At 43.3% G+C, this 22,063-nt stretch overlaps 1 long non-coding RNA gene across 1 annotated transcript in view; it reads left to right on the top strand.

Annotated features, from left to right (window-relative positions):
• LOC137499041 (uncharacterized) overlaps window positions 1-19,260 on the top strand; it is a 436,606-nt gene extending 417,346 nt beyond the window's left edge. The window contains exon 4 of the long non-coding RNA XR_011017986.1: window positions 19,203-19,260. This is a non-coding gene — a long non-coding RNA (uncharacterized lncRNA). The remainder of the gene's footprint in view (window positions 1-19,202) is intronic.
• Window positions 19,261-22,063: the final 2,803 nt, after the last annotated feature.

A 22,063-nucleotide genomic window follows, 5' to 3' on the forward strand; every position in this document is an offset into this window, starting at 1 on the left:
AGGTTTATCGATTTCGTACTGTGTTCACTTCGCAGTCCCAATGCATTATTTCGTGTCAATAGAGGTCGTTCTGTCAGTGCGGTACAGTAAATGAATCAGGCTTCCGAAACCCAGCGTCTCTGGTAAAATACAGTGAGAGTCGAAATTTTGTATCCATTTGTTCAATGTTGCCCTCAGTTTGGGAGAGCGAAAAGCATGGAACTCAGTATAGAAAATAGTTTTTTTTAATGGTGCAGTTCCTGTTAAATGGAGTAAAGTATAAAGCGCAGTAGGCGTACTTTATCTGGACAGCGATAATGCTGCGCTAGTGCATGTCAGATGACCACTGTACAGTCACTGCGAAGATGAATTTATTTGTGGTACACTGGGCGGTTTACTTCCATTCCTCATTCAGCAGAATGCGCCTCATCCAGTCGTCCAAGTGCTGACAATACCAAATGTACCTTAGCTTCGGACTCTCCAACTAGGAGTAGTATTTAACATAAACAATTTATTTACGGAACATGGGGAGCAGGCGATGGATAAACTTAGCCTTAAAATAAACAGGAAAGAAAACTTATGATAAAATTATATGTCGAGCTCGATAGCTGCAGTCGCTCAAGTGCGGCCAGTATCCAGTAATCGGGAGATAGTGTGTTCGAGCCCCACTGTCGGCAGCCCTGAAGATGGTTTTCCGTGGTTTCCCGTTTTCACACCAGGCAAATGCCGGGGCTGTACCTTAATTAAGGCCACGGCCGCTTCCTTCCAATTCCTAGGCCTTTCATATCCCATCGTCGCCATAAGACATCTGTGTCGGTGCGACGTAAAGCAAATAGCAAAAAAAATATATATATATATATATATATATATATATATATATATATATATGTCTACCTTAGTTCAGTTTTCTGATACGGAGTCGAGGATGATATGGGATGAAACTATGTTTTTTACGGCCAAATGCCCCTCCTGACGTCAACGTCAGTTTTGAAGCTATTTAATATGAAGTGAATGATAATGAATGAAACGGGAGAAGGAATTTGCTATTGCCTATGCATAAGAACTGTCCCGGCATTTATCTGGAAGTGAAAATAAGAAGACTGGGCGAGTTGGCCGTGTGGTCAGGGACGCGCGGCTATGAGCTTGCATCCGGGAGATAGTGTGTTCTAATTCCACCGTCGGCAGCCCTGAAGATGTTTTTCCGTGGTTTCCCATATTCATACCAGGCAAATGTTCGGGCTGTAACTTAATTAAGGCCACGGCCGCTTTCTATCCTATCATCACCATAAGACTTCTCTGTGTCGGTGCGACGTGAAACAATTAGAAAAAAAAAGAAAGAAAATAAGAAGTCATTCTCACGACAGCCGTTGGTGGGGTTCGTCCCACTCATCTCCAGAATGCGCAGCTTTGCTACATAGCGACCACTCAGCTCGGTACAAACTTCATGGAACATAAAATCAACATCATCCTTTTCACTCTGGGTGTTTCCTTTTATGTCGCACCGAAGCCACGATAGGAGAGGAAAGGGCTAGGAGTGGAAAGGAAGCGGCCGTGGCCTTAATTAAGGTACAACCCCAGCATTTTCCTTGTGTGGGAAAGGAAAACCACGGAAAACCATATTCAGGACTGCCGACAGTGGGGTTCGAACCCACTATCTCCCGAATATAGGCTCACAGCTGCACGGCTTTTACCACACGGCCAACTCGCTCGGTCACTTTGGATGGAGATGCACGGTAGCTAAGTCCATACGATGATGATGATGATAATAATAATAATAATAATAATAATAATAATAATAATAATAATAATAATAATAATAAGCCATGCGAACTTAAGGGCACGGCCGCCTCCTTCCCTCTTACTTGTCTATCCCTTCCAATCTTCCCATCCCCTCTCAAGGCCTCTGTTCAGCATAGCAGGTGAGGCCGCCTGGGCGAGGTATTATCTTTCTTAATCCATTTACAGTCTAGGGTAGCCTTTCCCTCGGATCAGCGCCGGATCCCACCTCTACCGCTTCAAGGTCAGTGTCCTGAAGCGTAAGGCATTGGTTTGGGGATACAAGTGGGGAGGAGGACCAGTACCTCGCCCAGGGTGCCTCACCTGCTATATAGAACAGGGACCTTGTGAGGGGGACGGAAAGATTGTAAGTGATAGAAAAGGAAGAGGGGAAAGAAGCGGCCATGGCCTTAAGTTAGGTACCATCCCGGCATTTGCCAGGAGAAGAAGTGGGATACCATGGATGACTTCTTCGAGGATATGGCTGAGGTAGGAATCGGACTTCTCTCTACTCAGTTGACCTCCCAAAGCTTAGCGGAACCCGCTCCAGACTTCGTACCACTTTTCAAATTTCGTGGCAGAACCGGGAATCCAACTGGGACCGCCAGGGGTGGGGGCAGTTAATCACACTAACCACTACACCACAGAGGCGGACATTATTATTATTATTATTATTATTATTATTATTATTATTAATATTATTATTATTATTATTATTATTATTATTATTATTATTATTATTATTATTATTATTATTATTATCATACAAGAATCTATATGAGGATTGGTACGAGAAAAAGAATGCGAAATAACAAATAAGATCCATAAAGAGTTGAAGGTATTGACGTTGGCTGTGGTGAAGGTAGAAGAGAAGTCCCACAAACTGTTGTTATTCTCCTTCTGAATTGCCTGTCTTGAAATATAAGCTTGACGCCTATGGGCAGAGCGAGGTGGAGCAACCATCCAAGGGCATTCCACTCTCGTGCACAAAGTGAGCCAGGACCGTGCTGACAAGGGCTTCGTATGCGGTTTCTCTGACCTTACCTCACTTGACCTGGCGACGGCTAGACTCCATGTAATGTTAAAATTCAGACTGGAACTCTCAGTTAATGAAAAGCCACTCCCCCACGAGTGACTCACAAGTGTTGGAACATAGTTGGCTAAGGAGGATTTCTGAGCCGTGTTCAACAGCGTGGCAATTCAAAGCCACCTCCACTGAATCGCCTCGCCTGTCCATTGAACTAAAACAGGTTTCTACTTCTTGCTGAGAATATAGCACAGATGGAAATTTCCATTTATAAAATCACATCCATTGGCGAAATAGCCGCGCGCCAATTTAGCAAGAAGCAATCACCTACGTCACTCAGCTATCACGCACACCAACCTCCTTAGAGTAGTTACTGTTCTCTTCTAATCCCGACAACAATACCCCATATTTCCAGTTTTCAGGAAAAGAGTGGATTAATTAGCTCCTTCTGTGATGAAGTGGTAATGTTGACCTCAATGTCGTAAGAGGTCAGTCCGAATCCAGAAGAGGTAATCGAATCTTTGAAAGTTAAAATGAAAAATACATTTAACAAATGCTGTATGACGTCGAGGTATACAAGACCTCTGATGACACATTTATTGTTTAACCGGCCAGAGAGAAGGCGTCCCCTTCTAGGGGGCCCGCCCCGCCCCTTCAGGGTAGGGGATGAAAACTTTAGGAGATAGATAGATTATTGTTTATCGAGTGAGTTCGCCGTGCGGTTAGGATCGCGCAGCTGTGATCTTGTGTTCGCGAGTTAGTGGGTTCGAATCCCACCTCCGATAGCCCTAAAAATGCTTTTTCGTGGTTTCCCCTTTTCACATCAGGGAAATGCTGGAGCTGTACCTCAACTAAGGCTATGGCTGCTACCTTCCCAATCCTTGCCCATTCCCATCCTTTCGTCGCCGAAATCCTTCGATATCTTAGTACGACTTTAAACAAGAAAGACACACACAAAAGATGATAAAATGATGATGATGACGATGCTTGTTGTTTTAAGGGGCCTAACATCGAAGGTCATCGGCCCCATGATAAAATGGGTATAAGAAAATAATAAAAGTAAGAAGAATATTAAGTTAACGTCCCATCAATTGTTGTGATTTCACGCTGCGTTATTGCAAGAAATCTCGCTTCAAAATGCACAACACTAATTTGGACGGGAGTGGCCACACATTACGTGATTTCCCGCCGCGGTACACAATTCAAGGCGCGTCTTCCAGGTCACCCGTTCCGGAATGGGCCGAGGTCTATTTGTTTGCGTGTTTTCCCGTTCGTGCATGGCCACACTTTCGAAATGAAGCCGCTGCGGTATTGTGCTCTTGTCTGAATTTTTCCCGTCCCATTGCGATACTAAGGACCAAGAATTCAAAAGGAGACACGAAGAGAGTGCTTGGTTTTCAGGAACGGGCACTGTGTTGGGGGAGACGTCGTGTAATACAAACAAAATCTCTTAGTTGTCTTTTAGTTTATTGTGTAGGAGCACAAATTGTCCACTTGATGACCTGTCACCTATTATAGGATGGATCCAATATTTTCCTTGACAACGACGATGAACAGCCAGCGCAGCACATTACGCAACAACGGTGTTATTATTTAACAGAAATCCTTCCCTATGCAGAGCAATGGCAATGGTTTGCTACTTTACAATATACAACACACTAATAAAATCACGCCATGCAAACACGCAAGTGTGGTCTATCTATCAAATGCTTTCATTCCTCACCCTGAATGGGTGGGGCGGGCCACCTAAAGGGTGTCGCCCTCTCTCTAGCCAGGAGAGATGACGGGGTTGAGAAGAAGTGAGAAAAGAGGGAGATGGGTAAAATGCGGTATGAGTAAGTAATGGAGATTAGAATAAAGGACGTGTCGGTTATCGAGTGATTTAGTGACAGATTTACAAGGACAGATGGGCTATGTGCGAGGTGCGGAGGTTAGAGCAGTGTGCTTGGATGGAGATGAAAGGTTAAAAGTTGGAGGGTAGCGGTGAGATTACAAAGGGAGGTAGCGAGGAGACGAAGGATTTCAAACGTCGGAACGGGTGTAGCGAAGAAGGGGCGGACAGATCGGTTGACGAGGTTCGAAGGGAGGAGGAGCTGGCCGGGGACGACGGGATGTGTTTGGAAGAGAATGGTGAAGTGGTAAAGGCGGTGAACGAGAGGGTTTCACTTTATAGCGATGGCGGTAGATAGTTGCTCCGTTTTGAATAAGATGGTGTACGTCGTTGGTAGTTGGAAGGTGTAGTCTGACCAGGTATGTAGGACCAGAGGCGTTCTGGATCCTGGACGCACGGCGGGCGGGGACACCAGATGCTTGAAGTTCCCGGAGTATTTCCTGTGATGAGATTGTAGGGTCGATGCAGCGAAGTACACAGCTAAGCATAGCTGTGGTTGATGGTGGTAGCTGCGTTGGTGATGATATATACTCGGCAGTTGCTGCCACGTCAGCGTGTGGAGATGGTGGCGGTGACGGTGCTGCGTGGGAATCCAAGATGGAGACCAACCGGCCGAGCAAAAGATTTGAAGGTGCTGCGATGGAGAGTATGCGTCCGCTCCCCAAGAGAAGTCTCAAGTGTGACGCGCCATGTCGTCCAGCTGCGCGAAGAACGCGCAGAAATCCAGTGTGATAAAACGCAAGTGTGCTCGTAAACTTAGGAAACGTCAGGTTGGCGGAAGTTTGTTGCGCAGAGATTCATGAACGTGCAGGTGGCAAGGAATTTTAATATTTAAATTCGACCAACCTCCCTTAGAAATGAAATCGCACTTGTGTGAATAGATTGTTAAAATCGAGCCTGCAAATTGCAGTTTATTCTTAATGGTGTCGATATGAATCTACATTTACGTACTAATATTCTCAGTTCCTGCGTGATCCAGGCCGTGTAGTTGTGAACTTGAATGCGAGAGACGGTGGGTTCGAACCACGCCATTGACAACTCTAAATATTGTTTCCGTGGATTGTAATTTTCACACCGGGCAAATGGTGGGAGCTGTACCTTAATTAAGGTCACTGTAGTCATCGTCTGAGTTGATGTGCTCATTAAAATCACTAAAGAGAAAATGTAAAATTGACGTCGTCTCAGTTCACATATCGCTCTCGCTGTCCAACGAGTGAGGGGCTGCGCGATTTGAGTCACGTAGCTGTCTGCTTGCATTCTGGAGATATTTGGCTCCAACCCCACTGTCGGCAAATCTGAAAATTGTTTTTTGAGGTTTCCCATTTTCACACCAGGAATATGCTGGGGTCTGTACCTTAACGTCGGTCTCAAAAGCCCAGAATAACGTCCGAGAGGTTGCGTCGTGCTGACCACATGGCTCCTCGTAATCTGCAGACCTTCGGGCTGAGCAGTGATCGTTGGGCAGGCCAAGGCCATTTCAAGGGCGTTAAGTGCCGTGGGGTTTGGTTTGGGTCTGTACCTTAACGGAAGTGCGAAAGCATTTTTTCTTTTAAATATTGTCTCATAAAATTATTTGGTCACTGCTGAATGAAATGGTGTACAATTTATTAGGACACGCTACCCGTAAACATGAAAAAGAAATATATTACTTCGGGCATGCTTATCCTTGAAGTTATCAATTTCTGTACCCATTTGATATAGAAGGCGGTGGTTTTCATTAATCTCTTCCATAATTTATTTTATGAAGAAGTTGCCGGCACTGTCATAACAAACACTCAGATCATTCTGACAATGGACCAGGGTGTTTTAAGGTGCTCACATGGGTAAATTTATGAGTGAAATTGTGTCTTTCTTTGAACTCAGTTTCTGAAAATTGACTTTCTTTAAAATGTCTGACCCATTATCTCATGAAGGAGATCAATTTTTTCAGAGAGTTATTTCATGCATTAATGCAGCTACTGAACTAGCAAAAAGTATTTTCCATGATTGGTTTCTAATTTTGAGCAAGTTTTAATGATTTCCTTTTGCCAAATTTGGAATATTAAAATAAATATACAGCTGTTCACTCAATCTATTTTCTTCTAGTTTGGTATCAAGGGGAAGGATGTAATTTGGTAAAAATTTCAAAAATCTATCAAATGTTTATTTATTTGCTTTACGTCGCACCGATACAGGTCTTTTGGCGACGATGGGATAGGACAACCTAGCAGTGAGAAGGAAACGAACGTGACCGTAATTAAGGTACAGCACCAGCATTTGCCTGGTGTGAAGATGGGACACCACGGAAAACCATATTCAGGTCTTCCGACAGTGGGGCTCGAATCCACTATCTCCCGGATGTAAGCCCACAGCTGCGCACGCCGATCTCGCCCGGTTTCTAAAGTTTAAACTTAGTACCCGCGATAATGGGATATACTTTGTTAAATTAATAATGTGAATCTATAAAACCTACCTGTGTCGTAAAGCAAATTGGAAAAATAGAAGTATCTCTTGCTGTCGTGGTAAAATGAACAATTTGTCTGAGATGCAAAAAGGAATCACTATCCGCTTCCGTGCAAACGTTAGCATTTCTGAAAAAGAGCCTTAGCATGTGTGTTGTGAATGGAGAAATAACACGACTGCAATAACTGATGTGGAAACTGCAGAGCAGCAAGTGCCATTGATACGAGAGGAGAACTTTGGTTAGGAGAGTGCATGTGACCTCGCAGACACGCTACAGTGGAGAAACTCACAGTCAGACTGAACCGGACATGTGTCTAAAGCCGGCGAGAGACTTGCTACAGAACAGCGTACCGCAACACGAACGAATACAGGGCTCTCAACAAGTACCTGCAACATTTAAAGACGCATTAAGGAAGTTAGGATCTGATCCACCCATCTGTGGCTTACTCCCACGTGTCTTTGAAGTGACGTGTCAGCAAAGCATACGGCGTCGGTGGATGCAGAGTGGGTTTCAGCCCTCAAGTAGCCACGGCTGTTCCGTGCTCCAACAGCTCTGCACTCTGACCAGCCAACCACGCATAGGAGGGGTGACCACGGCTCTACGCCTCTGTATTCGGAAGACGGGACTTCACGGCTGGCCCCAACCGTCGGCTGTTTTGCGTGGTTTTCCATTCTCCTACACTAAGGCGAATACCGGGACAGTTCCTAGTATAGGCCACGGCCGCCAACCCCCTCACCTTCTCCGAGCATCTCCTTCACCGTAACAAATCTCCCGGCCTGAGAGACGGCATCACCGTGTACGGGCCCGCCTCGCCCTTCAGGGGAGAAATGAAAACATTTTGGTAATAGTAGTAAGCAAAGAACCTCCGTGGCTCAGGCGGCAGGGAGTCTGCCTCTCTCCACTGGGTTCCGTGGTTCAAATCCCGGTCACACCATGTGAGATTTGTGCTGGAAAAAGTGGAGGAGGGACAGATTTTTCTCCTGGTACTCCGGTTTTCCCTGTCATCTTTCATTCCATCAACACTCTTCAATATCATTTCATTTCGTCTGTCAGTCATTAATCAGGGGTGCGATAGGCTTCTGCAGCCGGCACAATTCCTATCCTCGCCGATAGATGGGGGCTTCATTCATCCCAATCCTGACCCAGTCGAATGACTGGAAACAGGCTGTGGGTTTTCAGTTGTAAGTACACGGGCAGTACAACATATTGAGGCCTGTAACATCCTCTCCTCTGAATTTTCTGGTGTAGGACGAGTCTTCTTCGAACCTCAAGGCTGATTAGATCTAGTATACCCTACAGGGCGTAAACAGTAATGAATTATCGAACTTACCTGCTTACCTGTCAATAAATAACTGCACCAGCCTAGGTGCAACCGGTAGACGGTCGATTTGGGGTTCTTGTGATGAGAGTATGTGGGGGTCAGGAATATAACTCTATTACCTTAAATTACGGCAATGAAGAACTCAGTTGCTATTTAAATATATAATTTGACAAATCATTAGTTTCTGTTTTTACAAATCATTTTCTTTTTTACAATAGATTGCACTCGTAGTGCAAAAGATAAATGCCATAAAGGCTTACATCTATAATTTCCAAAGAATAGAATGAATGACGTTACAAATTAAAATAGCGTGATGATGCCTTGCGGAGGAGTTGATCAGTGAACCCGAAAAAGGAACATGTCCCCTATATGGAACAGCACCAATAGACCTACAAAATAAAAAGGCACGATGCTAGGATTAGAGATGTTTCGCAGAAAAAAGGCTATTATTAAAGGTTCCCTCATATTTTGGGGAAATATTTACATCTAAATAGCAACTCTGCATGTTACACACGCTGACTAAGATAGCCCAACACTGAAGCTACATGTTACCCGACCACATATAAAATGTATAGGGATGTGAACCCATATCCTCTGGGTAATCTTTGTACATACTAGGTAAACTAATAATCCTAATTCCTCAGTACCAAGATATCACATATCTAAATACATATCTATATTGACAAGTAAGTGGAAAATAAAAAGAGAAACAAAAAGGAAAGGGAGAATCGTTGTCACACAACTCCCAACCTGAAAGAAAGAATCCCTTACAACCTTGGCTTTTAAAAATGGCTGCGACTTCTTGGAATGCCGTGCCAGGCCATTGACCGGTCTGTCTAGCCCTTAAAGCCTCCCCCTCGCTTAAAAAAATTGTAAACAAGGCAGCCAGCAACCCAGTTCCACTGCGTTCGGGACACAATATCACAAGAGGGTTCTCATATCGTTTGCTTTTGACAAACCTAAGCATAGAACAAAATAAGGAGCCGATTCTCATTCTATATATCTGGCTCTAATAACTGACCATCTCTGGCATAATTCACTTCATACAAAGTACTATACCGTACTATTTCTCGTAAAATCACGACCATCTATACTTATAACGCGCCTGTTACCCTCCAGGTCCACGGTTCAGGTCCCTGTTTGGCAGAGTGAATCGTAGTCAAAGATTTTAATGACACTGCATATAACGTGGTTTTAATTTACCGGGATTACATACACTGACTGACAGAGCAAATGCAACACCAAGAAGGAGTGGTCAGAACTTTATGCCAATTGCAGGGTAGACTGACGTCACTGAGGTATGCTCATGATGTGAAATGCGCCGCTGTGCTGCGCACGTAGCGAACGATAAATGGGACACGGCGTTGGCGAATGGCCCACTTCGTACCGTGATTTCTCAGCCGACAGTCATTGTAGAACGTGTTGTCGTATGCCACAGGACACGTGTATAGCTAAGAATGCCAGGCCGCCGTCAACGGAGGCATTTCCAGCAGACAGACGACTTTACGAGGGGTATGGTGATCGGGCTGAGAAGGGCAGGTTGGTCGCTTCGTCAAATCGCAGCCGATACCCATAGGGATGTGTCCACGGTGCAGCGCCTGTGGCGAAGATGGTTGGCGCAGGGACATGTGGCACGTGCGAGGGGTCCAGGCGCAGCCCGAGTGACGTCAGCACGCGAGGATCGGCGCATCCGCCGCCAAGCGGTGGCAGCCCCGCACGCCACGTCAACCGCCATTCTTCAGCATGTGCAAGACACCCTGGCTGTTCCAATATCGACCAGAACAATTTCCCGTCGATTGGTTGAAGGAGGCCTGCACTCCCGGCGTCCGCTCAGAAGACTACCATTGACTCCACAGCATAGACGTGCACGTCTGGCATGGTGCCGGGCTAGAGCGACTTGGATGAGGGAATGGCGGAACGTCGTGTTCTCCGATGAGTCACGCTTCTGTTCTGTCAGTGATAGTCACCGCAGACGAGTGTGGCGTCGGCCTGGAGAAGGGTCAAATCCGGCAGTAACTGTGGAGCGCCCTACCGCTAGACGACGCGGCATCATGGTTTGGGGCGCTATTGCGTATGATTCCACGTCACCTCTAGTGCGTATTCAAGGCACGTTAAATGCCCACCGCTACGTGCAGCATGTGCTGCGGCCGGTGGCACTCCCGTACCTTCAGGGGCTGCCCAATGCTCTATTTCAGCAGGATAATGCCCGCTCACACACTGCTCGCATCTCCCAACAGGCTCTACGAGGTGTACAGATGCTTCCGTGGCCAGCGTACTCTCCGGATCTCTCACCAATCGAACACGTGTGGGATCTCATTGTACGCCGTTTGCAAACTCTACCCCAGCCTCGTAAGGACGACCAACTGTGGCAAATGGTTGACAGAGAATGGAGAACCATCCCTCAGGACACCATCCGCACTCTTATTGACTCTGTACCTCGACGTGTTTCTGCGTGCATCGCCGCTCGCGGTGGTCCTACATCCTACTGAGTCGATGCCGTGCGCATTGTGTAACCTGCATATCGGTTTGAAATAAACATCAATTATTCTTCCGTGCCGACTCTGTTTTTACCCCAACTTTCATCCCTTTCGAACCACTCCTCCTTGGTGTTGCATTTGCTCTGTCAGTCAGTGTAAAATAGATACATGGTTATAAATCGTATTCAGGAACCATGCAAACACTACGTTACGCAGATATATCTATACATCCAAATAGAGAGAACATTAAACTAATCCAGATGATCCTTGCATACAAGAAAACTTTATCCGACGACAGATACTAAGGAATATACTGATGCACTAAATGACCTTAAGTAACAATAGGCATTCTTCTTCCCCGCACGTAACATAACTAACGTCACTATTTGCTACATAAAAACATCTATGCTTTACAATTTAGTTACTTAAAAATCACTTTAATAACCAGCCTGATAGGATATAATCACATCGTATTCAACTATGTATACTTAATTACTGCATTTCTGCGTAACGACCCCCTAACCCTAACACATGCTTACCAGTGTAGTTCACTTATTTATCATTTTGGTGACCTCCTTATCCCTCCTTCAGGGTTAGGCTGTGCCATCTTAGCCCAACATATTAGCGATGTGGTCCTGCGACGATCCTCTCGGTCCAATCTTCATGGATAGCTCGTTCATGAGGCTGTCTTCTTGAGAGATGGCTCGTTCATGAGGCCGTTTTCTTGCAGTTGTGGTCGGAAGATCTCGTATCACACGTCTCTGGAAACACGGCACAGGTCTTCACAGGAATGAAAAGCCTGATTTATTAACAGCACAGCACTCCCGGTATTTTTATTTAATTTTTGAGACAGAAATCAGTACTGGCGATCTGTGACGTTAAAAATCATTGTTCTCCTTTGGCTGCTTAACCGCGCACGAATGTATGTGGTCAATATATCTACTATCTGAAATCAGCAACTTAATCGGCCGAGCGAATTGTCATTTTATCATGCTCGACTGATTCAGACTCATAAGTACAGCGGGAATAACACAAATGGCCTTAGTTTATACTTGCACTTCTTCCGCACTTCGCAATATATTTACATGGTTACCCGTACAGCCTCATGATGAAGTTTATATTACGGCATTGTCTACAGTCGGTTAATTAGGCACTCACCACCTCACTGCAAAGCGTCTAAATACAATCATACTATTCAATAATTACCGGGAAGTTTATGGATCACCGATCCACAGAGTAAACGTTAGCGCAACTGCACTAAAGTAATCAGTCTTTATCCTAAACAAAGGTTTCTGGCGCAAATACAGACAGACACTCGACACGCACTAGCAGCAATCTCACCATCGAATGAACAACCTCCTTCCACATCTCTCAGCTCTTATAAGGAGCAAAAAGCAAAGCGACGCTCGGTAAACTCCTTCGAAACCCTCTTGAGTTTGGTATGCAGCCACTAAACAGTTTCCCACGGTGGCCGGATTATTACGTAGTTATTAATCTCATTACTTGTTAACAGCGTTAAACATATCATTGGCTTCTTAAAATTTTGGAGATAATTTTCATCTTTTTATTATTCTGGAAAGCCTTCAGATAGAGGAGATATCACTCAATTCCTGTGATGTGGTGAAACTGATTACTCCCGCTTAAAATATTGTTAGGGTGTTATGGCACTTCCCAAAATAAAATTCTTATCTCTCCTTCCTTCTCCCACATATCTTCTGTTTCACTTGTGCATAGCCACACCCTGCCTAGGGAATCACCTCCTGAGTTCCCGCGTTCTATACGGCATCTTGCCCTTACAGTTGGCGTCATGTTGCGCAATATTACTTCTGCGTTAAATATCGCTTCTTAATGAATGAAAAGAAAGGTACACTAGTTGTTCAGAATGGAGGAAACTCTCACTTTTATTGATTTGTACGGTGAGGATTCAATTATGTGAGAGGACCAACATGCAGATTACAACAATAAATTCAAGAAAATGCGCGTGGCAAAAAATTTTCAGGGGGGAATCAGATGCTTAAAAGAAGAATGTTAAAGAAGAATAACTTTCGTATTTTCATCGCTAATAAGGGATAGAGCTAAAGCGGAGGAAAGTGGTGGAACAGAGAAAGAAAGTTGCGCCGGGATGAGTGGCTCAGACGGTTGAGGCGCTGGCCTTCTGACCCCAACTTGGCAGGTTCAATCCTGGCTCAGTCCGGTGGTATTTGGAGGTGCTCAATTACGTCAGCCTCGTCTCAGTACATTTACTGATAATTAACATAAATCGTGCGGGACTAAATTCCGGCACCTCGGCGTATCCGAAAACCGTAAAAGTAGTTAGTGAGATGTTAAGCCAATAACGTTATTTTATTAAAGAAAGTTGTACCGTACTCCGAATCCACCCAGCAACGAGTGTTGGGCTCGAGCTATAGGCAACCCCGCAATACTCAACGGCATCTCGCTCTCAGCGAACGCTTCGCTGTTCTGTTATAACTAGACCTCTTATTTTAGGCAAAAGCCTATTTTGTTCCTGAAGAGATAATTTGAAATGAAGTGGTATTTTCAAGTTTTATGCATATACACTATAAGGTTCAAAACGGTGGTCCTGTAGGCTCCATGCCGGATGTACTAGTGGCGCCGCACAACGCTACTGAGGCGAATTAAATGTGGAAGTTGAGTCTACTGAGAAGTTCCGGATGATAATAAGAAATTGTGGATCTAATCACTGAATTTGGATTTCTACCCATCGAAGTACAAAAAGTTTCTTCGCGACACTGCCTAAGGGTGAGCAGTTGTGCGTAAGCGGATATGTGATTAAAGTGAAGGAAATAAGAAGATATAATGTATTAGTTATTTCTGCAAATGTAATACGGCAAACGTCTGTGACACGACCACCGTTACAGTAAAACTCCAGGTAACTCTATAATTGTGAATATTTTTGTTAACTTTTCCGCACTAAATACGAAATTTCTAATCTTTATTCGAATTTGTTTGGATTGATACGGAGTGCAATGTTTTAAGTGGAGAATGTCCCTGCTCTGCAGGAGGAGGAGGATTATGTAAACACATCGCAAAGTGTATTTTATTATACCAACATTGTTCCTTCTCCAAGATTAGTCGGCCACAAAATTAGTGGATACCTAGTGCCACCAAGATTCTGAAAAAATGTCCGACTCCATGGCTAAATGGTTATCGTGCTGGCCTTTGGTCAGAGATGCCCTGGGTTCGATTCCTGGCAGGATCGGGAATTTTAACCATAATTGGTGAATTTTGCAGGCACGGGAGCTGGGTGTATGCGTGGTCTTCATTATCATTTTATCTTCATAACGACCCGCAGGTCACCTACGGATGTCAAATCAAAAGACCTTCATCTGGCGAGCCGAACTTGTCCTTCGACACTCCCGGCACTAAAAGCCATACGCCATTTCATTTCAGAAAAATTCAAAGGAAAAGCGAATGGAAGTGCTCTCCCCGAGAAAAACATTGAAGTGCAGACGTTCTATCTCCTCTGTAAGAAAAGATGACCCTCAAGGTATGAATGGCGCCATAATCCGAATAGTACAAGAGTGGTGATTTTTGTTTTAGGACAAAGTACAACTGGGCAACCCTCCTTTATTAATACTAATCAGAGAGAAAATAATCTGACACTTCAAAAAATGAAGGTATTGGCCAAAGAAAGTCAAGGACCACGAAGGGCGTAAACATGAAAGACTCCCTAGGCCTCCATATGTAATACCGCCGGGGTTGGAGAAGAACAAGAGTTCACCAAGGGAGGTCGGATGAAAGGCTGGCTGTGGTGCTGGTTCCTAGCATGATCCATCCGGGTTAAATGAAAAAAAAAATAGTTTTGTGTAGACCTTTAATTTCTGCCTAAAATATTTATACTGTCAATCAGTGAAAGATTCAAAAATATACTTTCTACAATTCACTGCTTGAATCGATTTTCGCCTCCTTTCTGTCTCAGTTATCCACTTAGAAAGAGAATACCACATCAGTAGTATTTCTGTGCCTATTGCAACACCCTACAACACAACACAGTATGGAACTTCCCCTTCCTTTTCCGTTCTGAATTTACTTACACCCTACAATCATGATTCCATTAAACTAAACGAAGCGGCAAGTCCACATTTATTTTATCCGGTGCCACGAGTGTGTCGCGCACGCCTAAAAATGCCAAAATTGGCGTTAGAACCTATATTTGCCGATATACTCCAAACTTCTCCATAAATAGATAAAAGTTCTTTTAATTATTCCTAGAAAGTAAAATATTTTTAGACTCGTATCATGAACAGTATGTTTTTGAAATGCTTCTTTAACAAATTCGTAAAATTGGGAATCTGTAAACCGCACTCCCTGGAAGTCATTAAGAGTATTCGTGAGATAGTGGGTTCGAACCCCACTGTCGGCAGCCCTGAAGATGGTTTTCCGTGGTTTCCCATTTACACACCAGGCAAATGCTGGAGCTGTACCTTAACTAAGGCCACGGACGCTTCCTTCCAATTCCTAGGCCTTTCCTGTCCTATCGTCGCCATGTCGGTGCGGCCGTAAAACAAATAGCAAAAAAAATGTCATTAAGAACCTCCCGTAGTACACGTCCGTAGTCTGTGTCACGAGTGAAGACAAGACAGTGTCAGCTTCAAAGACTTTAATGAAAGGGTTACAGGAAATTCCCTACTTCACATCGGATGGGAAAATTATATTGCAGCAAAGAGCCGAGTGATATTTGTTGCATACTTTCCCCGAGAGCAATTAAAATTTTAGCAAAATAAAAGTGGTAATTAAATTGATAAATACAAATTAAAATACGTAAATTTGAAGCTGCCTAAAATGTATTTTTATAACCTAGTCTTTCCACATTTGAGAGCCTGTTTTAGGCACCTAAAATAAAACTTTTAACACCTAAATATCCGAGGTCTAGTTATATCTGTTGCCGAATTAACATGGCAATTAAGCAAATTCTGCTCGTTGATGACGCGGGCTACCCATTGGTATACTGATCATTCTGCGGTATATCCACATTTCAGAGGCTTCCAATCGGTTCATTGACGAAGTCTATAATTCCCATTGCTCAACACCGTGAAGGAGCACCGGCAATGCACTACGGGTCAATGAGTTTCGAAACCAAAGTCGCAGTTTTAATTGCACAAACTCACTTCTTGTGTAATCGATTCGTTTTTTGATTTTTATACTGGATCCCATAGACCTACTTCTGTTTATTTTTGTACTTCATGAAGGAAAATATCTCCTTTTTGGTGAATACTCTTATCTAATACACAAAATATACGATACGCTCATGCAAAAAACACTACGCTGTCATCTATCCTCTACCACATAGCGGATGCCATCCGACTCATGTCTGAAGGTCTAACTTACATGGACCTGCACCAGCCTGTAATTCTTCTTCTTGGCTTTTACACCAATTGTACTACCGGATAACTTTATTGACACCAACCCCATGTCAGAAGCTTATTTCCAAATGGTACAAAATACGGAAAAGAAATAGTGATGGAAAACATAGTTTGGTAGAACGCTCCATAATATGAAAGTAAAAAAATTGTCTAAACGGGCCGAATGATTGTCAAAAAGGGGCGTTGAAAATCACGTTTGAGATCATTGAGTACCAAATACCATGGGGTGAACTGGCCAGAGCATTACGTACTCTTAATGGGATCACAATAAATAATCCGAGATATGCAGATGATACTGTTCTCCTTGCAACAAGTGCTGAAGATCTGGAGACATTACTAATCTGTGTGGCTGAACTCAGTGCTGCAGCAGGTCTGTGTTTAAACAGGAAAAATACCAAAGTAATGGACATAAGCAAACATGTCGCTCAAGCTGTTAACTTGACAGTAGCTGGCACATCATTGGAGCAAGTACAACGCTTGATCACAGCTGGAACAATGCTGTTGAAATTAGATTCTGGATTGAATAGGCAACGACTCCATTCAAGAGAATGAGCAAACTCCTCTGTAACAGGGACTTTAAGATCAATCTCCGCCTCCGTTTACTTCGGTCTTATGTATTTTCTGTCTTACTTTATGGTGCCGAGACTTGGACCCTAACAGAGAACACCATCAAGAAACATCGATCTTTTGAGATGTGGTACTACCGACGCCTGCTCAGAATATCATGGGTTAAGAGAATACGTAACACTGAGTACTCCAACCCCTGAACAAAGAACTAGAAGTCATGCACAACATCAAAAAGAAGAAACCTGGGTACTTTGGCTACATCATTCGAAAAGATAAATATAGACTCTTTCATCTTATGTTACAAGGTAAAGTTGAAGGAAGGAGAAGTAGGGGAAGAAGGGGAATATATTGGCTACGGAATCTACGATAATAGTATGGGCTCAGTATTCTCATTTCGGAGTTGCTGAGAACAAGGACCAAATCGCTCTGATGTCAGCCGTCATCCAGTGAGGATATGGTACAAGAAGGAGAAGAAAAAGAAGAAGAAGTAGTCGAGCAGGCAATCAGGAGCCATTTCTGGAAAACGTGATCAGCAGCAACAAAATAATTTGTTTAGTTTATATTATCGTGCTCGATGATTTGATTTAATATTATTTAATTAATCTGCTACTTTACTGCAAATAACATAATTTTGATCATTTCATATTTATATACCGTCAGATTTCTGATCATTACAGACCTATTTAGAGTTTCGGTACCAAAAAATACCAAACCCATCAATTTTCCTGGAATATTTCTTAAACTACAGAAGTTATAATAGAAGTGCTTTGTGTAATAATGTATTTACCCGAGCTCGGTAACTGCAGTCGCTTCAGTGCGACCTGTATCAAGGATTTGAGAGATAGTGGGTTCGAACTCTACTGTCCGCAGCGCAGAAGATGGCTTTCCGTGGTTTCCCATTTTCAAAGTAGGCAAATGTAGAGTAATTAATCCCATGGCCGCTTTATTCTCACTCCTAGCCCTTTCTTACCCCATAGAGAAACTTAAAACAACGTATGTATTGTATTTGAACATAACAAAAGTTCTAAAATGAATTTTCAATTGAAGTTGTACGCTCCCAGAGTTTTTTCCTCTCGCAAGTAAAATTTTACTTTCGGATTTGGTACCTTTTGGAATTAAGCTTCCCATAAGGAGCCAGCAGCAGGTTATCAATAAACAAACGAAATTGGTAACTGAAGGAGATACACCCTATACTTACAATGTTAAATTTGCCAAATTCATGTTCCTAATTTTCAAAACCTATTTCACAGAAATCAATAACATTCGGCACACTTGAAGAATGAAGCTCTATGTATACACTGACAAACATTTACAAATATTCGTCCACAATTAAATGTTTAAATATTTTTTCTTTGAAGTCAACTAACACAATTTTTAAAAATATTTTTAATAATTTAATATTTTTATTTTATTTTATTTTATTTTAATATTTTTAATAATTTTTAAAATATGTACAACTCAAGTATTAAAATTTATCAGTATATTCGCATCGCAAAGAAGAAGATGTGGTGCAAGTTTCATGTTCCTAACACTTGTGGTTCTAGAAAAAAAGGAACATTAAGTTAGAAAATAGGTACTTTGAGATGAAGAATTCCTCAGTGCATCCGTGGACTATATTCTGGACCATCTGGATTAATTTATGCATATTTACACTCAACAGCTTAAAGCAGTTGTAAGCTTATTACCAAATTACCACTGTTTACAAAATTGCCGTCACTTATATTACTAGGCACAGACAGTTTCTTCCTTGAAATATAAGGACTTACAACAAGAATTTCTGTCACACTGTTACCTGGTGCTGCAATTTTATTGCATAACCTGCTACATCATTACCGATACTATTTCCACTTCCACTACCGTTCTGCTGATCACTAACATTTTCATATGCACGTCTTTTCTTTCAAAAAATTCTTAAATACTATAATAGACCAAGACATTGTGAACGAAGGTTTGATTCAATACCAAAACAAACGAAAACAAACATATGCTTTCGCTAAACGACACCAAATGAACAAGTGACGAGCGGAAACCGTTCCTACACAGTGTAGCAACGAGAGTATGTCACCAGACCACGAAGTTTGAAATTGTCTAGTTTATTTGATAAAATATATGCACACCTAGCCTAAAAGGTGAACGTAACGTCAAGTGTCAACTTGACATTTAAATGCCGTTAGAATCGACTTTTATCAATATAACTGCTGAAATCTTATAAAACATATATCAAATAACTAAAATTCCATGAAAACAAAAATATGCATTTTAACCCTTATTAGGACACTCCCCCTACCCTTCCTTCCAGATGAAGAAATATAATTATATGATTTTCTTCTGTTTCAGGGCATCAACTTTGGTGACATACTTTCACACGCAGTTATTCCAGACATATATTCCTCAGGAAAGGTAAGCACAATAATAAAAGAATTCTAAAAAAAAAAAAGGTTTTTGAAAATTTATTTAAGTCTGTACTCCAACGGATAAGCAGCATTTGATGTAGATACAATAAAGTGTGACGTCATTGGAAGGGCAATGTTTCAGATTTAATTAATTTCGTGTGGCTATTTCTAGCCGAGTGCAGCCCTTCTAAGGCAGACCCTCCGATGAGGGTGGGCGGCATCTGCCATGTATAGGTAACTGCGTGTTATTGTGGTGGAGGATAGTGTTATGTGTGAGTTGCAGGGATGTTGGGGACAGCACAAACACCCAGTCTCCGGGCCATTCGAATTAACCAATAAAGGTTAAAATCCCCGACCCGGCCGGGAATCAAACCCGGGACCCTCTGAACCGAAGGCCAGTACGCTGACCATTCAGCCAACGAGTCAGACAATATTTCCAATAATTATGGTAGTGTAGCAATACACGAGGGGCTGCCTGGCCGAGGCTGTAAAGGCGTGCTCGGTTAGCCCGGAACGACGTGGGTTCGAATCCCCGCCAGGAAGTCGTAAAATTTAAGAAACAAGATTTCCACTTCTGGACGTGCAAATGGCCCTGAGGTTCACTCAGCCCACACCAAAAATGAGTACCAGGTTAATTCCTGGGGGCAAAGGCGGCCGGGCGTAGAGCTAAACACTCTACCCCATCACGTGCCGAGGTTAACAATGGTGGAAGCCTTTACCTTCCACTCCTCCAAGGGCCTTCATGGCCTGTACGGAGGTGACTTTGCTTGCTTTCTAGCAATACATGACCTTTTATTTTTAGATGTACTACGAAGCTGCTAATCATTCTCTCTACCTTCACTGAGTTGCGTCTAACTTATGAATAAGATATCCTGAGTCAACCCAGATTTCACTCCAGTACAGGAAAATTGTTTTGAAAATCAACCTGTTGTAAAAGTATTTTTATGGGAAGTTGACTTCTTTCTTACAGAATACAGATTATCACAATTACGAGCTGACTGAATTACTTTGCTGCACATTGATTCAATTTACTCACTGTACTGCCATCCTAGGAAAATACAAAATACTTAAAATGATCTACATGTTCCAGTTTTGTATCCTCAGTCATACATTCAATCCTCTTATGAGTTTAAGTGTATCGTTGAAACCAGGAAATACGAGCATTTTCAGATTTATTCGTAAGTACGTTAGGGATACGGACACAGAAGTGTTGTGTACAAAATGTCAATGGTACAAGGCGAATATTCTTTATTCAATAAACACTCAAACTGCACAATAGATACAACTTCAATTTCTGTAACTTCATAAGGTAAACATAATACGATTTCTAATAATGCTTCTGTTGGATAATACACTGAAGAAAATGGAAATTGCAACACCAAGAAGGAGTGATGCTACATTGCTGCAATTGAACATGCAGGACGAGTGTTCGGTTATGATTCGTTGATTATACTTTCAGGTCCCTCTGACCGCAAATTTGGACAACAATCAATACAGGATGTGCCCACCACGAGCTGCAATACATTGATGAATTCGTCGAGGCATGGAGTCAATAAGGCCCTGGATCGCTTCCTGAGGAATTGTGGCCCATGCTTGCTGCACTGCACGGGTCAGTTGTTCCTGAGTTGTGTGTGGCTGAGGACGGTTGGCCAGTTGTCGACCCATCATGTCCCACACATGCTCAATAGGACTGAGGCTCGGGGATCTGGCGGGCCATTCTATGGTTGTGATGTCGTGGTGAGCTTCTCTGGAGATGCGTGCAGTGTGAACCCGGGCATTGTCCTGCTGAAACATCCCATTAGCAATGTTCGCCATCATAGGGACAAGCACTGGATTGAGTACCCTATCAACGTACTGTCGAGCAGTCATAGTGCCCTCAACAAGCACTAATTGTGATTTCACATTAAAGCCAATAGCTCCCCAGACCATAATGCTTGGTGTTGGCCCTGTGTGCCTCTCGACAATAAGATCTGGGCTGCCCCTCTCCCCGGTACGTCGGCGCACACGATTCCGGCGATCACTGCGGGCAAGACAGAAGCGCGATTCATCACTGAAGACGACCCTATGCCATTCGTTGACCCACGTCGATCTCTCTCGACACCAGGCCAGCCTTACACGTCGCTGTTGTGGGGTCAATGGAACACCTTCTGCAGGGACACGGGCTCGTAAGCCAGCTGCACGCAGGCGATTACCAACTGTTTGTTGTGAAACGTGGGGTGCCACAGCTGCTCGAATTTGCGCTGCTGTTGCATGGGGTTCCATCCGGGCCATCAGAATGATGCGGCGATCCTCTCTCACAGTTTTCTATCGCGCTGGGCCTGTGCCAGGTCTCGAGTGTGGGTACCTTCATTTGACCACTGCTGCCATACACGTTGTACCGTAGATGCCTGTCGGCCAACACGTGCAGCGATAGTCCTTAGCGATAATTCAGCCTCACACAGCCTAATTATCCGAGCCTTCTCAAACGGCGACAGTTGTTGATAGCGTGCCCTTCTCTGTCGTCGAGGCATGTTTGACGGGGAACACTTCACTGCACAGACTGCAAGTCAACTACGCTACACCAGAGTCCGTGTACTGGAGTTGATTCCTCTGCGACCAATCGCGCGGGGAGACCTGTAGCAACAATCCAATGGGTATGCAGCTTTGATCGTTTACATACCTACATGGCATCGTTCCATATCTTGAAAATCAACACAAAGGACCAATGCCTTCATGGTGTTGCAATTTCCATTTTCTTAAGTGTATCTACACTATGTATAGAATCTGTATTGTGACTACACATTTGTGTATCAAGAGTTTGTCAGA

This window comes from Anabrus simplex, chromosome 3 (genome assembly GCF_040414725.1).
Source record: "Anabrus simplex isolate iqAnaSimp1 chromosome 3, ASM4041472v1, whole genome shotgun sequence".
In the NCBI taxonomy this organism is placed as follows: domain Eukaryota; kingdom Metazoa; phylum Arthropoda; class Insecta; order Orthoptera; family Tettigoniidae; genus Anabrus; species Anabrus simplex.